General features: G+C 43.4%; 1 protein-coding gene across 3 annotated transcripts in view; it reads left to right on the forward strand.

Annotated features, from left to right (window-relative positions):
• AGL (amylo-alpha-1,6-glucosidase and 4-alpha-glucanotransferase) overlaps positions 1-19,365 on the forward strand; it is a 421,834-nt gene that overhangs the window by 230,626 nt on the left and 171,843 nt on the right. The gene's annotated exons all lie outside the window — the stretch shown is intronic.

Genomic DNA, 19,365 nt, shown 5'->3' on the forward strand with positions numbered 1-19,365 from the left:
GCAGGCTTTCCAGTCTTGCAATGCCCACAACTTCTCCCTAGGAGCAAACTTGGGGCTAGATATAGGTAAATCTTTTTTTACCGATTCTAAAATACCGAATTTTACTGATTCGGTATTTTAGAATCGGTAAATTAGATGTAGGTAATAATTCTGTATTTTTAACCGGATCTGTAAGATTCGGTAATTACGGAATCAGTATTTACCGATTCGGTAATTGCCATTCATTCCTATGGGCCTCCAGGCCCATAGGAATGAATGACAATTACCGAATCTGTAATTACTGATTCGGTAAATACCGAAAAAGTAAAGGGTCGCAGGGTGTCACTTCGACACACTGTTGCACCCCTGATTAGTGCTTGTGTGCCATGTGGCACACATACATGCCTTAAGGGCATGTATGTCTGTCACATGGCTTAGGTGTACATGCACAGATTTGCATATACACAGGTATTCTAATAGTAGGTGGTAAATAACGAATCCTTAAAGCCCTGTGGCACTGTTTACAGTGCCACCTACATGTCAAAATACAGAATCGGTAATTTTACCAATTCGGTAAATTTACCGATTCGGTACAATTACCGAATCTGTATTTTGAGATGCCCTACATCTCAGTATCCAAATACCAGTCGGTAACGGCCGAAAATCGGTATTTTCGGCCGTTACCGACCGGTATTTGGATAACTACATCTGGCCCCTGCTTACACTAGTACACGGTCTACTTCATTTTCAAATGTAAATTTGCTTTTTATGAGTACAAAACATGAACTTACTTTGAGGAATGTGTGCAGTTAGCCTGGAACGCCTTGCCACAGTTGCTGGGAGCCTTTCGTAAATAATTTAAAACCTGGGTGTTTCCATCTCTTTAACAACAGTTAACTATTTGCGCTAGAGGTAATATTCGGTTGATTCTGATTCAATGAGGAGGGTAACACTGAGAAACTTGTATTGGGTAGCCATGCGGTTTACAAATCACATATAATAATAATTATAATTGTTCAACTTAGATGTGCACCTGGTCATTGGTTTACATAACTGTTTCCTCAAAAGAGTGCCATGGACTAACTGTGGCAGCTGGATATGATGTCAGTCGAGCAGTAACTGGAATCTGCCAAATTAAAATGAGGGCCACAGCACCGTGGCCTGTAGTCAGACTACCCCCCTCCAAACAGTGGAACACATGGACATGCTGTCCTAGACTAGAAGGTGTGATTAGGGCGTCAGGAGTCTGAAGTGCTAACAGTCCCATCGATAGAAAAGTTAGGGAGGCTTGTACGTAGTTTGACAGATAAGTGGGGTAGATGGGTGATTGCGACATTAAATATAGGAGGTACATATATAACACTATGTTTAATCTATGGATCTAATATGGATGAGGGGGGTGTTTTTGAGTATTTAAATTCTGAGTTGGTTAATTGGAGCTCTCCCTTGGTAGTGTGTGGGGATTTGAACATTAACTTAGCGGTCGGGGAGCTAGAGGCTGGAGCAGAAAATTATAAGGGGCGAAAACCACGAGTTTCTTAAGGCATTATATAATCTAGTTAAGGACTACGCGCTGGTTGACATCTGGAGCAAAAATTATCCAACATTACCAGGGTATACTTACTATTCCTCACCACATTGGAAGTTTGTCCGCTTGGACTATTTTTTTCCTCAACTAGTATTCAATCCAATATAAAGATTCAGTTATACCCAAGGGTAACATCAGACCACTCCCCACTGATAATTGAGATTGCTTATGCTGGAGAAATGAATCAAAGCAGGAGCTTTTCGTTTGACAGGAAGCTTTGCTTGGACGAACAATACAGAGAATATATGGGTGTATGGATTGTAGAATTCATTCAGAACAACAGGAACTCCACTAATAATGAGATAATTTGGGATACCTGGAAAGCTTGTTTTAGAGGGGAAGCGGTGAGTTACGGACTTTATCACCAAAATCAGCAACGGGGAAAAATGCGGGACTTGTATGGTCAGCTGTGTAAGGCTGAGGAATGTTTGATTAATGAAATAGAGACAAGGGATAATATGACTAAAATGCAGGAGTATGAGGGTTTAATTGCTAAATGCCGCGCTAATATCACAGGAGTTTGGTCTGAGGAGATAGCTCGGAAATATTTAATTAATAGAAGGTATACTCATGAGTATGGGGAGGCAATAGGAAGGGCACTAGCTTTGAAATTAAAAATGAAGGAGTCAGCTAGTCAAATTCCGAAAATGCAAGATAAAAGCGGTGTCATATATGAAGACCCAGAGAAAATATTGGAAAAACGATATCAGTTTTATACTGAGTTATATACTCATCAATCTATTTTATCACCTGATGTTTTCTTGCATGAGATCAACTTTACTAAAATAACAGACAGAGAAAGAGGCGTTAGATCAGCCTTTCTCAATGGAAGAACTGGAAATAGCAGTCAAAAATATTTCGAATGGGAAGGCAGCTGGCCCTGATTTTATCCCAGGGGAGGTGTATAAATGTTTTTTTTAACCTTTAAAAATTCTTATGTTGGAGACCTTTGGAATGGCACAACTGGGGAGAGCTCCACAGTCATGGGATCACGCCTCAATTGTAGTTTTCGCAAAGAAAGGGAAACCTCCAGAGCAACCCGCCTCATATCGGCCCATATCTTTACTCAATTGCGACAGCAAGATTTACTCGAAAATGCTTGCAAATCGCCTGTCTGAAGTTATAACACCTCTAGTATTACTGACTCAACATGGGTTTATCCCTAATAGAGGAACTGTAGCACATGTCAACAAGGTGATTACTTTGATAGATATAGCTGAAATTGAGAGAAGAGACTTGGCGTTGATACTACTCGACGCTGAGAAAGCGTTTGACCGCGTAGAGTGGACATATTTATAGGCAGTAATGAATAAAATGGGATTTGGTAGAAACTTCCTACGAGCTATTAAGGTACTGTACAGGTCACCTAACGCGAGAGTGGTAGCTATGGGCCGACAGTCGGAAAGGATAGTTATTACAAGAGGTACACGCCAGGGATGTCCCTGCTCCCACTTCTCTTTGCGCTATTCATTAATCCGTTTATAAATAAACTGTTAGAGTCATCACATATTAAACCATTTTACGCCTCAAACATACCTTACTCAGTATTCGCATACGCGGATGATATAGCTATTATTACTACCGATCCTGGGCAGGCAATGATAGAGATTGAACGTTTGGCCACTGACTTTGGCAGTAGCTCCGGTTATAGACTAAATCCTGCAAAAACGCAGGTGCTTTGCTCAGATAGCGTTCAATTTAACGATCTTAGGGTCACTCAGGAAGTGACATATTTAGGTATTACAATTAAAGTCCACACACAAGAGATAGTGGACGCCAACTGGGATAAGATATTGCAACAAATAAAACAATCTTTAGATAGATGGGGGAGACTCCAAATGTCCATAATTGGGAGAGGTAACATCATTAAGATGAATGTGCTACCCAAGATACTGCATTTATACCGTAGTATTCCTTTAGAGATACCCTTAAACTATATTTATAAGCTGCAAACTTTATGCATAAAATTCTTCTGGGCACCCGGTAAAACTAGGCGAGCAATGAAATGGCTGACTTTGCCAATAGAGAGAGGTGGGCGTGGGATTCCGGATTTTCTGTTTTATTATTATGTTTGTTTTTTACAAAGAATGAGGATTTTGCTGACCGGAGAACAAATTGAAGACCCGGCAGAGTCCCCGTCGATATTTTTTATTTTATTGGGGGAGCATGCAAAGGGTTGCTTGTTAAAAGAGTTGGAGGGGAACTACTACAAACACACCCGCTTTAAAGTTGTTATGTCTGCATTTAAAGTCTGGAGAAAAGTTGCGAGGATTATGAAGTTAGAAAGAATTACATACTACACTCCTTTTTCAGCGGAGAAAATACTTCCATCGATATTTTGGGATAGCGTTGCTAAGGATTGGAGTAAGAAAGGGGTGGTCAGAATAGGTGATTTATTTGATACAGACGGAATATTTAGATCTTTTTCAAATATGGGAAGCAAATATCAGCTACCTTATTCTTCTTTTTTTAAATATCTACAAGTTAGGGTCTTTTGTTTAAAGAAATTAAATACACCTACCCCCAATAATCTAATAGAGGCAATTCGATAAAAAAAAAGGATTGGTACGATATATCTGTTGCTGACGGAATATAAACTGGATGACTTGAACAAATATAACGCATACTGGCAGAATCAACTGGAGGAAACTGATTTAAATGTTGTTGATACTATTCTGATGGCTAAGGATTTGTGCTTGTCAGCTAACTTGAAAGCGCAGGTATATAAGACTATATTCAGATTATACTACACGCCTAAACGAATGGCAACATGGGGGCTTATGTATGATGGAAAATGTTTTCGATGTGGAGGGGAAAATGCAGACCTCGTTCATGTCTTCTACAACTGTTCCAAATTATCGTCTTTTATTTCCAGCATAGAAAGGTTTATATTCTTAGTTATTCAGTATCCTATTAAAATATCCCCTGCACTTATGTTAGTAGGGGGGGGGCAATATGTCAATAATAATGTGAATCTATGTAAATTTAAGAATTTCTTATTTGTAGCAATGACCATTGCCCGGTTATGCATAGCCACGGAATGGTTACAACCCGAAGCACCGACGTTTGAATTTTGGCGAAGGAAATTGTTTAATGTATATGAATTGGAATGGAATTTGTATGTTCTAAAGGGCGTTAGGAAAAAACGACTAGGTATATCGATTTGGGGGTTCTTAAAGAGTATCTAGAGAAATAGTTCATGGTTCTATGTATTGTGTATATGAACTTGGTAACCTTGTCCTCCCTGTTTGACTCAGACAATTTTGTAAAAGAAGGTTATGGATATTTACTCTCTTTTTTTTTTTTTTTTTTGACCTTATGAATGTTATGAATGTATTATTCGTCAAATGACCCAACTGTGGTAATAAAAAATAAAAAGAAAAGAAAAGTTAGATAAAAAGTGAGTTTGCTAGTTGTGCATTTGAAGCAGTAATGTGCACATAGCAGCGTATCAAGTCCTAAACCACTGTACTACCTCATGGCTTTGGGTTGAGTGTATGTCTGCAATGTAAACACAGTGCCTGCACTTCGAAATGGAGTTGTTCAATAAATGTACCTGCAAAGCAGTTCTTTATATGTGACAGAAAGATTAATGTACATGTTTAGAGGGGGATATGGACATGTTCACATGGTCAAAGCCAATGCGAACAGTCTGGAAATAGTGAGTTGCATATGGGGCTCGTTTGCCAACCTGCAGAAGCCACAATGCCACCAACTACAACAGTTTCTTGAGCTACTGCCTGGTGAGCGCCCCAGTACTGTGTTACCACATTGATTGTGTCTAGGCCCAGTACAGTTTTACCCCAGTGCTAATGAAGAGACCAAACACAGTTTTAGCACAGTGTCAGAGTGTCAGGGGCTAGGCCCAGTGTAGTGTTGCCACAGTGTTAATGTTTAGGCCCAGTACAGTGTTGCCAACGTCTCGGGCTTGGCTCAGTAAAGTTGTAGCCAAGTCTCAGGGGCTATACTCACTACAGTGTTACCACATTGTTAGTGGACAAGCCCATTATAGTGTTACCACAGTGTTAATGAACAGGCCGAGTACAGTTTTACCACAGTGTTAGTGTCTAGGCCCAGTGCAGTGTTACCACATTTTTAATGGATAGGTTCAGTACAGTGTTACCATAGTGTTAATGGACAGACCCAGTATAGTGTTACCACCGTGTTAATGGACAGGCTCAGTACAGTGTTATCACAGTGTTAATAGATAGGTCCAGTACAGTGTTCCCATAGTGTTAATGTACAGGCCCAGTATAGTGTTACCACATTGTTAGTGGACAGGCCCAGCACAGTGTCACTACAGTGTTAATGAACAGGCGGGGTACAGTTCTACCACAGTCTCATGGGCTAGGCTCAGTACAGTGTTACCACATTGTTAGTGGACCGGCCCAGTGCAGTGTTACCACAGTGTTAATGGATAGGTCCAGTACAGTATTAATGGACATGCTCGGTACAGTGTTACCACATTGTTAGTGGACAAGCCCAGTATAGTGTTGCCACAGTATTAGTGAACAGCCCTATTGTTGATGCCATTTGAATGAATTATAAAAACTGTATTGGCGTAACGCTTAATACTGCCCTCGTATCAAGGCACTGTAGGAGATGTGTAACAGCTGTTATCCCACTTGCTTGGTACCCATCATTCAACCTTGGGCACAGTTATGTGAACCTGTGACCTGCAGGTTGTACAAATCCAACCGCTGCATGCACTGAATACACTGTGTAGTCGTCGTGTTGTGATGACCCACACTTAAATGAAAGAACCAGCCCACTCCTCTCACTGTCCTAGGTTCCAGAACAGCTACCAGAGGTGGTTATTTATTTATTTATTTTATTTATTTAACTTATAAAGCGCACTGTCACCTTGCAGGCATCCTGGCGCTGACTGGCTCAAAGGGCAAACAAGTATCAGGCAGGGCGTGACCTAGCGTTATATCCTGCAAGACGGTGAAGTCTTGCTACCCGTTCAAAGTTCACGGATGAATTTCTGTTAAATTAATAACGTGGGGAATTCAGTCGAGACCAACCAATCTGTTTGTAAGGCATCGTAATCCTCAGCACTTAAGGTGTGTGTGTGTATGTGTATTAGGTGTCCGCCTGTTGAAGGCTGGGTTATGTTCCATGCCAGAGAAGGTCTATGCTTTCTGTGTAGCCTAAAGCGAGATAACCGATGATTGGTTACTTAATTTCATGTTCCCTTTCTGCTGCTTTCCACACTACGTACAGCATGTTTCTGACAGCAACATGCACATGCAAGCTGCATACACCTCAATACACTGTGTTTTGTGGTGGTGATATTTTAGGGTGGGTTACACCACAGTCCACACATTCTCATTCTTCCCATGTGCAAATGTTAAAGTTTGAATTTTTGGAACGCGCTTCACACTTTTGTTCGGAGTATTTCTTTTAGTTTACACTTGCACGATTTATTCCATCAATAAATATATTTATTTACTAATATTTGTTTTTTCCCCAATTTGCAATTATGAGAACTGAGTGAGGCACAGGGAGACATATTTCCTAGTCCATTAGTCAATACTTTAGCTTCTATCCCAGGGCTGATGCTAGTCAGTACTGACAGAAAGATGTCTGTAGACAGCAAGAAAGTGTCTGTGGGCTCTTGGGGCCTGCTACAAGGTTTATGAGCCTCACTGTGGAGAGTGCATCCACAGGTAGCTGAAACATTTATGGTGATCTGAGTTGCATTATGTGCACTTCCCCTGTGCCATTTTGTGGCCCCATTAAGTGCAAGCTCTGTGACCCCTTGTTAGGGCACACACTCTTCCCAATAATGGCACAACTTTCAGTTCACTGAGTGTTTTCACTGTTTCACCTGTACGTTTTTCTACTTTTTGGCACACACAAGTTGAAAATATGGCGGTTAACATGTTCTTACAGAGCTCGTGGTGACAGTTCAAGGGTTCACGAGACTGTCACTTAGCGCTGTGCAACATCATTGCCCTGTGAGTAGTGGTTCCGGTTTGCAGGTGCATCTTTTGTGATCACACATATAGAATTAACTCGGTGGTGAAGCCGTGACATATGCTTCTGTGTGCACACAGTGGTGGCTGCGGCATCATTGTCCGCATCTTGTGGGTGGTGTTCCTGTGAATAGAGGTTTTAGTTGGTGCGCATATACTGTGTATTTTTTGGATGGGAGGATGTTTACTCACTTTTTAGGTTGTACTTAGGCAGCGTGCAAGCACTGTCTGGAAGGCCTGCTGTAATCAGTATACAGAGTGTAATCCCACCTACTGCTTGGCATTGGTTAACGCCTCCGTTTGCTCTTGTTTCCTGGCTCCTAACTGGTTGCCGCAGCACCTACTGCAATAACTTTGAAAGCTGAAGAGCATCTGTCAAGTACAGTTTCCCTATACCTTCATCGCTTATCTGTGGTTTGGCAGAACTCTTCTTCTGCTGCCCTTCCCAAAACTACAAACCCAGCTTGTGTCTTTGGTGCCCCTGCTTTCTCTACATAATCTCCGCGTGCAGTGGCCTCCCCCCACCACCATAAAAAAGAAATTCCTTTATGTGTGTTTTGAACTCTTAGATGTGATTTTTTTCTCATGTGTTGCTTCCCCTGCTCTCGCTACCTATTCTCACTGTACGGTGTCCTTCCCCCCACCACCACCACCCGCAGCACGCCACACTTTATCTTTTACTATAGCTACCATGCCTTTCTCTTTACTTACAAGTTAGCCTAGGCTTAGAAGGGGTACGTTGAAAGATAGTTTAAGAGCTGCAGTGATGCCATAAAAAATCGGAAGGTCAATGCCCTGAAATTCATGAAAGAGGGGATCGTTCATGTCCTAACCCTATTATAACAATAGCCAATCCCCATCCCCCGAGTTACATTATGGATCCTCAAAGGGTACTGCTTTGTGAAGCAGCCTTTAAGAGTGGACGAATGCACGTAAACATGGTGAGTGAAATCACCAAAGTTCTGTAATAACCAGCTGAAAATGTCAAGAAACAAGCTTTAACATTTTCTTAGCTCTCTGACCTAACAGCACGTCTACACACAGCGGTTTACCAATTACAGATGGGGTCGGACTACTTTATTTTTAATTTTTTTTATAAACCTTTTTATTAAACAGGCTCATTGTACAGTACACAAACTAAAAGTTCAGTACAAAAACTGTCTTACATTGTAGTGTATTATCTTCCCATTGCGATTCAAAGAGTAGTATTCCTCCATCATAACCCCCGGTTCGTGCAAGTACAAGACTGTCCATGTACATCTATTTTGCTATCTATTGTCTCGTTTGCTATCATTGGCTACGTCATGACCCCAGTGTTGTTCCTCTGTAATACCTCCATGGGGACCATATTTTCTTCCATTTTCTGGTCACCATTCTGCTTTATAAATCACTTCCTCTGGCACAAGTCCATATCAGCCTCCCTGTAAGGCCCCCATTTCCTTTCTATATTTCTTTTTGCCACCCCTGTCACTAGTGCCAGCCAGTACTTTCGTATGTCGTGGCCACTCTTCCTCTCCCTGGATCAGCAAAATCAACCACTTTGCACTCATGGGTACCCTAACGTCCAGAGCCCTGGCCATTATACCTGTCACCTCCCGCCAATACCCGCGGCTCACTGGGCAGTCCCAGAAGATATGATTAAAGGAACCCTCCTGCTTACATCCCCCCCCCCCCCCCCCCAGGTCTGTGCAGCAGGATTCGTGAATTATACAAGAAATGTAGGACTTTCAGCTGTATTATCCAAAATCTGGCTCGTATCACTATGTCTCCGGGGCTTTGCAGGGCCTCTACCCATTCTTCGTCATCTATGTCACCTACCTCATCCGTCCAAGTACGTCTGAGTTTTCCCATAGAGTCAGGGGAGTTGTTCATCAGTTTTCAGTAAATCACCGATATTCCATTTTCTAGGATGGGGTCAGTAAACAATCGGTCTTCTAGGGTGGAAAAGTCGGGGAGGTATGTGCCTTCTCGGATATGTTTCCTGAAGGCGTGCCCGAATTGGAGGTAGCGGAGTCTCTGCATGGGGGAAAGGGCACACTCTTGACTAAGAACTTCACAGGGGAACAGCAAGCTGTTTCTCCATACACCACCCAGAAGCTCGATACCTATCTTTGCCCACTGTGTAAAGCCTTGCAGTCCGGACACTTCCCTCTGCTGATTGCTTTACCAGAGCGGGATCATGGCCTTCAATCTAGAATCCCATCCCAGATATTGATTGGCTTCAGTTCAGCTCCTTACCACTGTCTCTGTGTGTGTTGGTAATACTATTTTCCCCTTTCAAGCATTTAGGATGATTTTATGATTATCGGCTGGCATGGCCGCCCTGTCAACCCTGTAATCCGGTTCACTCCTGTCTGCATATACCTAATCGTGAACCATCAGGAGTTGTGAAGCTCAATAGTAGTTTTTGATGTCCGGGATGGCCAGCCCGTAATCATAGATCCCTCTCTGCAACTTGTGCAGAGCTATACGTGGCGATCCCCCCCTGCCAGAGCAACGATCAGAGTTCTTGAGCTATTTGTTTAAAAAAGGTTGATGGGACCAGGTAAGGCGTGTTTTGTAATGCATGTAATAGTCCTGAAAGGGCCTTCATTTTGTATAATGCCGCTTGATGATAAGGGAAGTGTGTGCCAGTGCTCCGTATCTGCGCCAAGGCAATTTAACTGTAGGATGAGGTTTTGCTGCATAAATAAGTGTGGGTCACAAAGATCCCAAGGTATTTGAAGCAATCAATCACAATCAGTTCCACGCACTTCAGTGGGAGTCTCGGGGGCGGGGGGGGAGCAATAAGGGAAACACTAATGATTTGTTCCAGTTTGTTTTATAGCCTGCATACCTCCCGAATATTTAGAATATACGCGCAATGGAAGTGTATGGTCCTGAAAAGCAATAGACTATATCTTCTGCATATAGGGAAATGTGTTCCTCCCATCTACTCAACAATAGAATGCCCCATATCAACGGGTTTCTATGTATCCAATCTGCCAGTTGCTTTAGGGCCAATGCAAAGAGCAGGGGCGACAATGGGCATCCCTGTCTGGGGATCCAGCCCAGTGGAATGACCTGCGACAGCGCTCCGTTGACCTGCACCGTGGCCAGCGGAGCCTGGTAGAGCAATTTGACCCAAGCGCAGAATTTCAGACAAAATCCCAGTTTGACTAAGACGGCAAAGAGGTATGGCCATTCAACTATATCAAGTGCCATGGAGGCAGAATGTACGTTGTTACAACGCATGCTTTTACTACGCATGCCTTTACAACGCAGGTTTTTCAACGCAAGTCGTTACAATGACTTGCGTTGGGGGGTGCTGGATAGTGAATAGTTTAATTTACTATTCCAACTCCAGTCCCCGTGGATAGTAGGGAAGGTGTTGCATAGTAAATTATACTATTACCTATCCTAGAGCGCCCCCCAGCGCAATTCGTTGTATTGACTTTCGTTGAAAAACCTGCGTTGTAAAGGCACTGCGTGGTAAAAGTTGCGTCGTAAAGGATGTTTCCCATGGAGGCATCTAGGGCCATCACTGCGGTCTGCTGGGTTGTTGAGTGTTCACTTGTCATATGTAAAACGCCGTACATTCTGTGTAAATTGTGTCTGGTGCTCCTATGTGGCATGAAGCCTGACTCGTCCACATGAATGATGTCAGGGAGGACTGTCAAGAGTCTAGCCTCCATGACTTTCGCGAGCACCTTCGCCTCCACATTCAGGAGGGAGATCTGTCTGTAGGAGCTACAGTCCTCAGGGGGCTTGTCAGTATTATGTTTTACCACTATCGTGGCCTCAACTGGCGCCCGAAACATCTCCAGCATTGGCCCTGAAATTTTGCTTGACAGCCCCTTGTACAACTCGACCAATAGACCGTAAGACCCCGCCGCCCACCCAGACAGCAGGGAACCAAGGGCTGTTGCTCTCTCTTCCTTGGACCACTTATTTGTCATTTCAAATCCATCAAACGAAAACCGAACCAGACTGCAGAAAAGAATATTTACTTTGGGAATCAAATCACCTTCCAGGCACCATATCTGTATAAAAAACCGTGAGGTGGCAATTACAACAAGAACATTCTAATTAGCTGACAAGTTGTTCTGCCTGAAATCCTGGTTTACTACTGGTAAACCTACTTATTGTTCTAATGAGACAGCCGCTGGCGGAGTCAGCTGTTTCCCAATATTATTGCGAGCCCGCAGCATGTTGGGAGCAGAGACACGCCCCTCCCTGTGAATGGAAATGTATGCTAGTATGCAAGGGTGCGTCGTGTGAACCAATCTATTAAAGATTTCAAGAGACCTGGGTGGCTCCTGGAAGGAATGTAGTTTGTCAATTCCTGGTAATTAGAAAAAAAAGTGCATTTAAATTGACTTTTCCTATTTTAAGGCAGAACCACACAATCATTTGCAAAAGTCCCCCAAAAAATGCACCAGAAACACAATTTCAATAGAAGTAAATTGCAGCCTTCTTTTCCCCAATGCCTATATTAACCATTTCGATTTAAAGGCATGTGGGCTATCTATACCCAAGTGCACAAGGATCAAAGTTCCCACAGAATTGTGATGATGATTATAGACAATTAAAAAATATGGAGCACATGCTGATGATTACCTTTTTCATTTACCATACGATGGCCATCAATTGGGAAATATCTTGTTCTAAAAAGTGAAAATCATACAGCACTATATATATTTATTTAATTAGTTCATAAGTTCATGTTTTTATAAGTAAATTCAGCTGCAATTATCCTCACAAATGGTCTGCTTTCTGATTCACAGAGCTCTCGGTGTGTGTGTACTTGATTTATAGTTGGGTCTTTGCTGTGATTTATCAATTTTCATAAGTAAATGATTACTCAAAGGAAAAATGTGTGCGAAACATGTCCAGGAGTATTTAAGCGCCTATGTGGATCAGTGTTGCACATTTTAAAAAGCCCTTTAAATACACATATAGCCGGAGCTTCTGCAGTGAACGCCCTCAATGGAGCACTCCAGTCAGGCAGGGTCGGACACTTGTGTAGATGTCATTCCGACTTCCAAACGAAAGTCACTTCATATTCTGGGCAAAGCGCTCAGACTTCAGCCAAAAGCCTCCAGGCCCTTAGGCTGCTGCCAAACTGTGAATTATCCGCACCCCTGCAGGCAGACTTCACCCACGAGGCACCAGGCATCCCGCTTGTTTCGTGCCATGTAATGAACCTCAGTGCAAAATGCATCTTTTTGTTTTTTCATCTCATACATTTCCTAACATAAAACGCTTGATTTCCACCCAAAGTAACTTTGATGTGTTGTGAAAAAGAGTGCAATGTAATGTTGCCCCTTCCAGCAGAAGGGGTCTCTGTAGTCTGTTTTTGGGGGCGTTACAAAGGCCCTGTCTGAGAGGCTTGGATCTAATTGGACAGGAGGGGCACAGGACATTAGCAGAGGATTTTTTTCACGCACATGAGTTTCCCCAAATCAGAAAGCTGATCCAAACACTTGTCCAGCAGGCGATGCAAGGATTAGCAGAGGGGAAACAACTTGTGTGTCTTGATACACAAGGAACCTGTGATCAATGTAGGGTAGTGTTAGATACTTGGCATATGTGATGCACATGGGCACCGTGAAACCTATAAGAGTGCCATAAGAAATATAGAGCACTTGTTGAATTTTGGGGCAGCGAAGAATATAGTGCTAGTGAATGTACAGGACTTGTGAGGCAACGTGATGCACATAAGGGAAGTGATATATATGGGAAGTGTGGAATGTTAAGCACAAGTAGACATGTCATACCATTGCTATGGTTCACATGATGCTGTACTTGTGCTATTTCATACACATGGGCACAGAGTTAAACTGCAGTCTTCAAACAAACTAGACGCTGCCAACAGAGACTGGACCAGTGGACATTTTCTCTCACCATGGACTGTCCAACGACAGGCCTTCGAGTGCAGATCATGTCATTTCTAGCATGCTCTCTCTTTTTTGCTACTCTTGCCAGGTGAACCCCTAAAGAATATGCATGATATTCTCAGCTGAACCCACCTCAGTGATTGGTGCCTCTCCTCCTCCTTATGGGATACAGATATGCGATTTGTTATTCTTGCAACTGACCAACCACTTTCAAGTGTGTATCTTTGTTTAAAGCATCCTTTAAATGTTTTGTGTAGAAGAAAAGCCAACATCATCCAAGAGCAAATTCTCATCAACATTCAAAAGTATGTCACTGACATACCACATATTTCCACTACACAACTTTACACCACACCACACAATTCCACAACAAACAATCCCAATCCAACACATCTCTTCCTTGCATTTTCACTAACCCTGTCAACTCTCCCCCACACCTACTGCCCCTCTAATCTCTCCCTCACACTGCCACTAATCCATGTCCTCTCCCAATCCCAATAACCCCTCTCATCCTTCCCTCACAAGTCTTATTTTTCTCACACAGTTTCTTTCTCGTGCCTTTTCACATTTTTTTGTCCTTCAAACCCACCCTCTCATCCTCTTCTTCGTACACAGGTCCTCCCTCTTTATGTGTCGGTGGCCTGCTCTACCCTTCTTTTTAAAAAATGTTTTTTTATTAAAACACACAAAAATAAATCATAAATACAAACCATAAAATACACTGGGTTCCAGTAAAGCAAATTACTAAATGATGTCAAATCCTCTTATTCACAAAAAAAATTCAATACAAATAATGACCTACAGGTTCAGGGATCCTCCGACATAGGTGAGTCGTCTGACACAGCGGGGGGAGCACAAATATCCCCTCTATAAACATTCCAAGCCCCCCAAATTTCTCCCCACTTCCTGGGTCTCCCCCTGGCCACATACACAGCACGCTCTCTAAACATACACCAGTCCAGGTCCTCTATCCATTTCCCGAGAGAGGGCGGTTGGGCCGCCCCCCATAATTGAGTAATGTTACGCTTGGCAATAGCACATGCTAGCATGGCCCACACCTTTCCGTGACACGTGAAATCAGTTGGTTCCCAAACATTCAAGAGATAACGCCGTGCCTCCAACTCAAAGTCAACTCCCCACACCTCTCGTATTTTACCGTGAACAGCGGACCAATACTCCCGGATAAGGGTACAATCCCACAGCACATGCAGGAACGTCCCAGCCTCACCACATCCCCTTCTGCACTCACCACTGGCAGCCAAACCCATGCGCACCAAACGTGGGCCAGTGACATAGCATCAGTGAAGGATCTTCAATTGCACCAACCTGAGTCTCATCTGGATAGCAATGACTCTAGGCGAAGCCACTGCCTCCCTCCAATCCTCATCATCAAGGATCAGCCCATCAGCTGCCCATTGATCTCTGAGATCCGCTAGAGGGTCCCCCCTATGGTTAACAAGTTTTATTATAAATCAGGGAGATCGTTTTAGTTGGAAGATGACCATCCAGCACCCGATCCTCCAGCGGGGAGGCCTCCGGGGGTCACCTCCCAGGGAATACTGGCTAGCAACGCGTGTCTGATCTGCAAGTAGTGAAACCGCTCACTCCCCTGCAGTTGATACCTCTCCTGCAAAGTCTCAAATGCGAGGATCCCATCCTTATCCCACATATCACCTACTCGGGAGATCCCAATAAGGTCCTACTTATCAAAGCCTTTGGTCTTCCATAGGCTGCCCAAGCATACAGCATTCCATAGGGGCGTAGCCATAGTTATCTTCCCTTCCCAATCAAGGGAGCGAGTAGCATCATGCCACACCTGTACAGCCACCACTGCAGGCCCCACTGCTCTACCCTTCTTACTCTCTTTTGCACACACTCTTTGTGCTCCTCTGTCGCCAGTTCATTCACTGCTTACTACACAAACTACCTATCCCTCTCTTTCTTCGTTTCTATCTATTCTGTGAAGCTCACACCCTATCTATTCACCATACCACATAATTCCACTACACAAATACACTCCACACCACAAAATTTCACCCGACATAATTCCACAACAATTCCAATACAACCCACATAATTCCACTCCAAAACACACATATCCACTACACTCCAAAGCAAAACACATAGGTAAAAGACATTCTCATTTACAACACCAATACCTCTAACTCTCCCAAATGTGAGACCTATTGCATTGCAAATGCGTGTTGTGTTGTGCAGTGACCATGAAATGAAGGGATATTTTTTTAAAGAGTGGAAGGTACCTGTCTGTTAGACAATGCACATTTTCAGCAAACAAGTTTGACCCAATTGGTAATATGTATGAAAATGCATTCCATAATGAAAGTGCAGTGTTTGCTGATAATTATAAATATACCACTCATATACTTTTCTTAAGTCGGTGGGTTTTTGCTTGCTGACATTGTGACAAATAATCCACCCACTACTAAAATACCTTATATTTCCTGCCACATTTTGAAAACGTTCAGAAGCAAAGCCATGAAGGACTTTAGGGACTCAGAGCTGACAAGCAACCCCATGTTCTGTCATGGTCGCCCTTTCATTCAAAAGAACATGGTGAGGTATGAATTTTAGGTCTCTGGAAAAAAGAAGGATAATTTAAAACTACAAATTCCACAATGCACACAGCTGCTGTCCAAGAAAGAGTACTGGTTGCAGTCGCGGCTGGCATGCCTTGCGGTTGGGGGATGAGGGGAGTCATTCAGGTAGGGTTACGTTATATATTTTTTTTAATTAAAACTTACCTTCGCCTCTGTTCCCGCGTCGCGTCTCCTTCTCTCTCTGCTCCGAGTCCCAGGAAGCAGGCTGCCTCCCTCTCCTCCCCTAAGCCTATCACAACGCTGTGATTGGCTGGGACGCCGACCACACAGGCGTCTATGGGGAGGCAGTTTTCTCCATGCCGGCTGCATGCAGCCAACATGGAGAAAACGGGAGAGTGCGCATGACTGGTTTGGTCGGCCCTGGGGCAGACCTAACATTCAGCCCCCACAACAGTGGGCAAGACACTCCTCCCCTGCCCTGCAGCAGGACCATCCAACCAAACCCTTCTGCTTTCTCGCAGTGCGAGAAGCAGAAACAAAAAATAGTAATACCATTTTGTGTTTCTGCTTCTCGCACTGTGAGAAAGCATTGGGGCGACGCTCCTTCGCCCCCATGGAGGAGCCACCCCTGACTGGTTAATTTAGTGGAATTGCTACACAGAACACTTAGCAACTGTCTCGGGTTCAATTAACAACCGAACCCTGCGGCAAAGTCAAAAGAAAACCGAAGGCATTTCTGTGATTATATATAAAAACATAAAAGGTTAGCCAGTCTAAACCCTTTGAGCCATAATTGCGCAGACGTGCAAAAGAAACTGATGTTGAAGGCTACTTAGTATCCTCTGCAAACAGAATGAAAACCAACTCACAAAACTCCAAGATGTTCGGTGCGTCAGAGTTATGTAATAATCCTCCATTTGCCTAGGGGGCAGAGGTGTCATTCCCAGTCTCTCGCAGGGCCGACCCCTTAATGTATGCAGATTGAGCTGAGCCAGGGGGCTGAGCACACCTGACCTCACTTATATTCAAGTGTGGTTCACCATTGCGAACTGATCAGTGCACAAAGAGTCCTTGCAACATTTTCATTTGTTTTATATCAGTGAAGTTTAGAAAAGATGCCTCTTTAAAGAGTACCCGCCACTCCCTCCTTCTTTCTATAATAATTAAAACACTGCTTCAGTGTTTTGCGAAAAGGTGCAATCCACAAATGTGAGCCATTTTGTTTTAGGGTGCCCGGGCCTATTTTTGATTCTGATTCAACCCTATTTTCAAGGGTAAGTGCAGTGAAGTCTCACTTGTGTGCTCAGAAAACGTGACCGGCAATTCTGAGGTGAGATTCAGAACTAGTCACAGTTAGAATTTCTACGGATCTGCCCCATGATCTTGTAGGCAATGCTTCCTCTGTGCCTATGCACGTGTGGCAAGGCCGATTGCTGCTGATTTGAACTTCCACTACATATAGATCTGTTCTTATTTCAAGATGACTGCTATATTTGCCCTTGCAGCAGGTCCCATCTACAATCTACCCCACTACAATCTATCCCACTTCCATTCACCTTAACATACCCCTCTTCAATCTACCCCTCTCTACCCTACTACAATCTATCCAATACCAGTGTACCCCAATTTACCCACATTGCAATCTACCTCAAACTGTCCCACTCCAATCTACCTCAATCTGCCCCAATCTAAGCTATCCCAGTCTACCACACTCCAATCTACCACAATCTACCCCACTCCAATGTACCCCATCTATCCTACCCAAATCTACCCCACTCCAACGTATCTCAATTTGCCCTAATCTACCCTATCCAATCTACCCCACCTTCATCTACACAACTCTACAACACCCTAATCTACCACGCTCAATCTACACCTCCCCAATCTATCTCACCGTAATCTACCACACTCCAATCGACCCCACCACAATCTACCAATCAACCCCACCCTAATTTACTTCATCCCAATGTACCACACCCAACCTAGTTCAATCTACCCCACTCTACCCCCATATATACCACTCCCAGTGTACCCCACTTCAATCTACCCCAACCTACTCCACTCCAGTCTACCCCATCTCACTCTGCCCTACCCAACTACCACAATCTACCCCACTCTCATTTACCCAACCTACCCCCATTCAAATCCACCCCAATCCATCCCACTTCAGTCTACTCCCATCTACCCCAATCTGTCCCACTCTAACTACTCCAATCTACACCACTCCAATCTACCCTAACCTACCTCACTCCAATCTACCCCACTCAATCTACCCACCCCAATGTCCCCTGCCCCAGTCTTCCCAAACGTCCCCCACCCCAACCTGCCCCACTCCAACCTACCCCACCCTTCCCTAACCTGCCCCACCCCAATCTTCCCCACCACATTCGGCCCCAATCTACCCCACTCCAATCTACTCCACTAAAATCTACCCCACTCCAATCTACCCCACTTCAATCAGCACAACTCCAATCTACGCCTATGTACCCACCCAACTCACTTTTAGCCATGCTGAACCACACTGGTGTAAAACAGATTGTCCTAACCCAGTGACTCTTGCATAGGCAAGACCGATTGGCTCTGCCAATGCGTGTTGGTGTTAGTTGATAAAATAAGCATCTACAAACTACTTCTAATAAGTGATGACACACAGCTTGTTTCTGTTCACCTCCAGCTTGTTTGCAATCATTTCAATGTTTCCAAAACTTTTCATTGTGACAGCCTTCGTTTCTACTTCTGATCCTTGTGGTTCTAAAAGATCATTAGGTTAGGTAAACAATTTTTACTTATGAATATATTAGGCTAATATCAATGAATGGCCGTAATGAACTCAAGAATATTTTAATATGGATTAAAAACTGAGGTTACTCTTTATAGTAGCGTACATTTACATTTTCGAGGTGGTGGTCCATAACACAATGCATTTTTGCCCTGCTGGATTGCAGCTCCAAAGATGTTGCATACAGGTTCAGTCATGCTTCCACCACCCTTGAATTTGGCATGCTTCCCTCTTTCAAAAGCAGGAGAAGCAGGGTTGCATCATAGACGTCTAACCCCAGAGAGCTCTGTGGGCTTGTTCTAAGAAAGAAAATCTGGAAAAGTGTATCATGCAATCTCAAGCAATCTCTCAGCTTACCCTAAGTGTATGGGTCCCAGATGAGTCAAAACCAATAAAACAATTTATTTGCTCCAATAAAAATCATATTTTCCTTGCACTTGCTTTAAAACGAAAAATATTTTTTTATATCTGTTCCGAGTACACTTGCCTATTAGGTGGCTTAGGTATTGTTCTAATAAAAGTATATGTAGTGGTTCTATAACATTTTTAGTGCACACATATGGCTTCGCATTCAGGTGGTAGCATGTTTTCTCTTTTTATT

The sequence above is a fragment of the Lissotriton helveticus genome, chromosome 1_1, assembly GCF_964261635.1.
Source record: "Lissotriton helveticus chromosome 1_1, aLisHel1.1, whole genome shotgun sequence".
In the NCBI taxonomy this organism is placed as follows: Eukaryota; Metazoa; Chordata; class Amphibia; order Caudata; family Salamandridae; genus Lissotriton; species Lissotriton helveticus.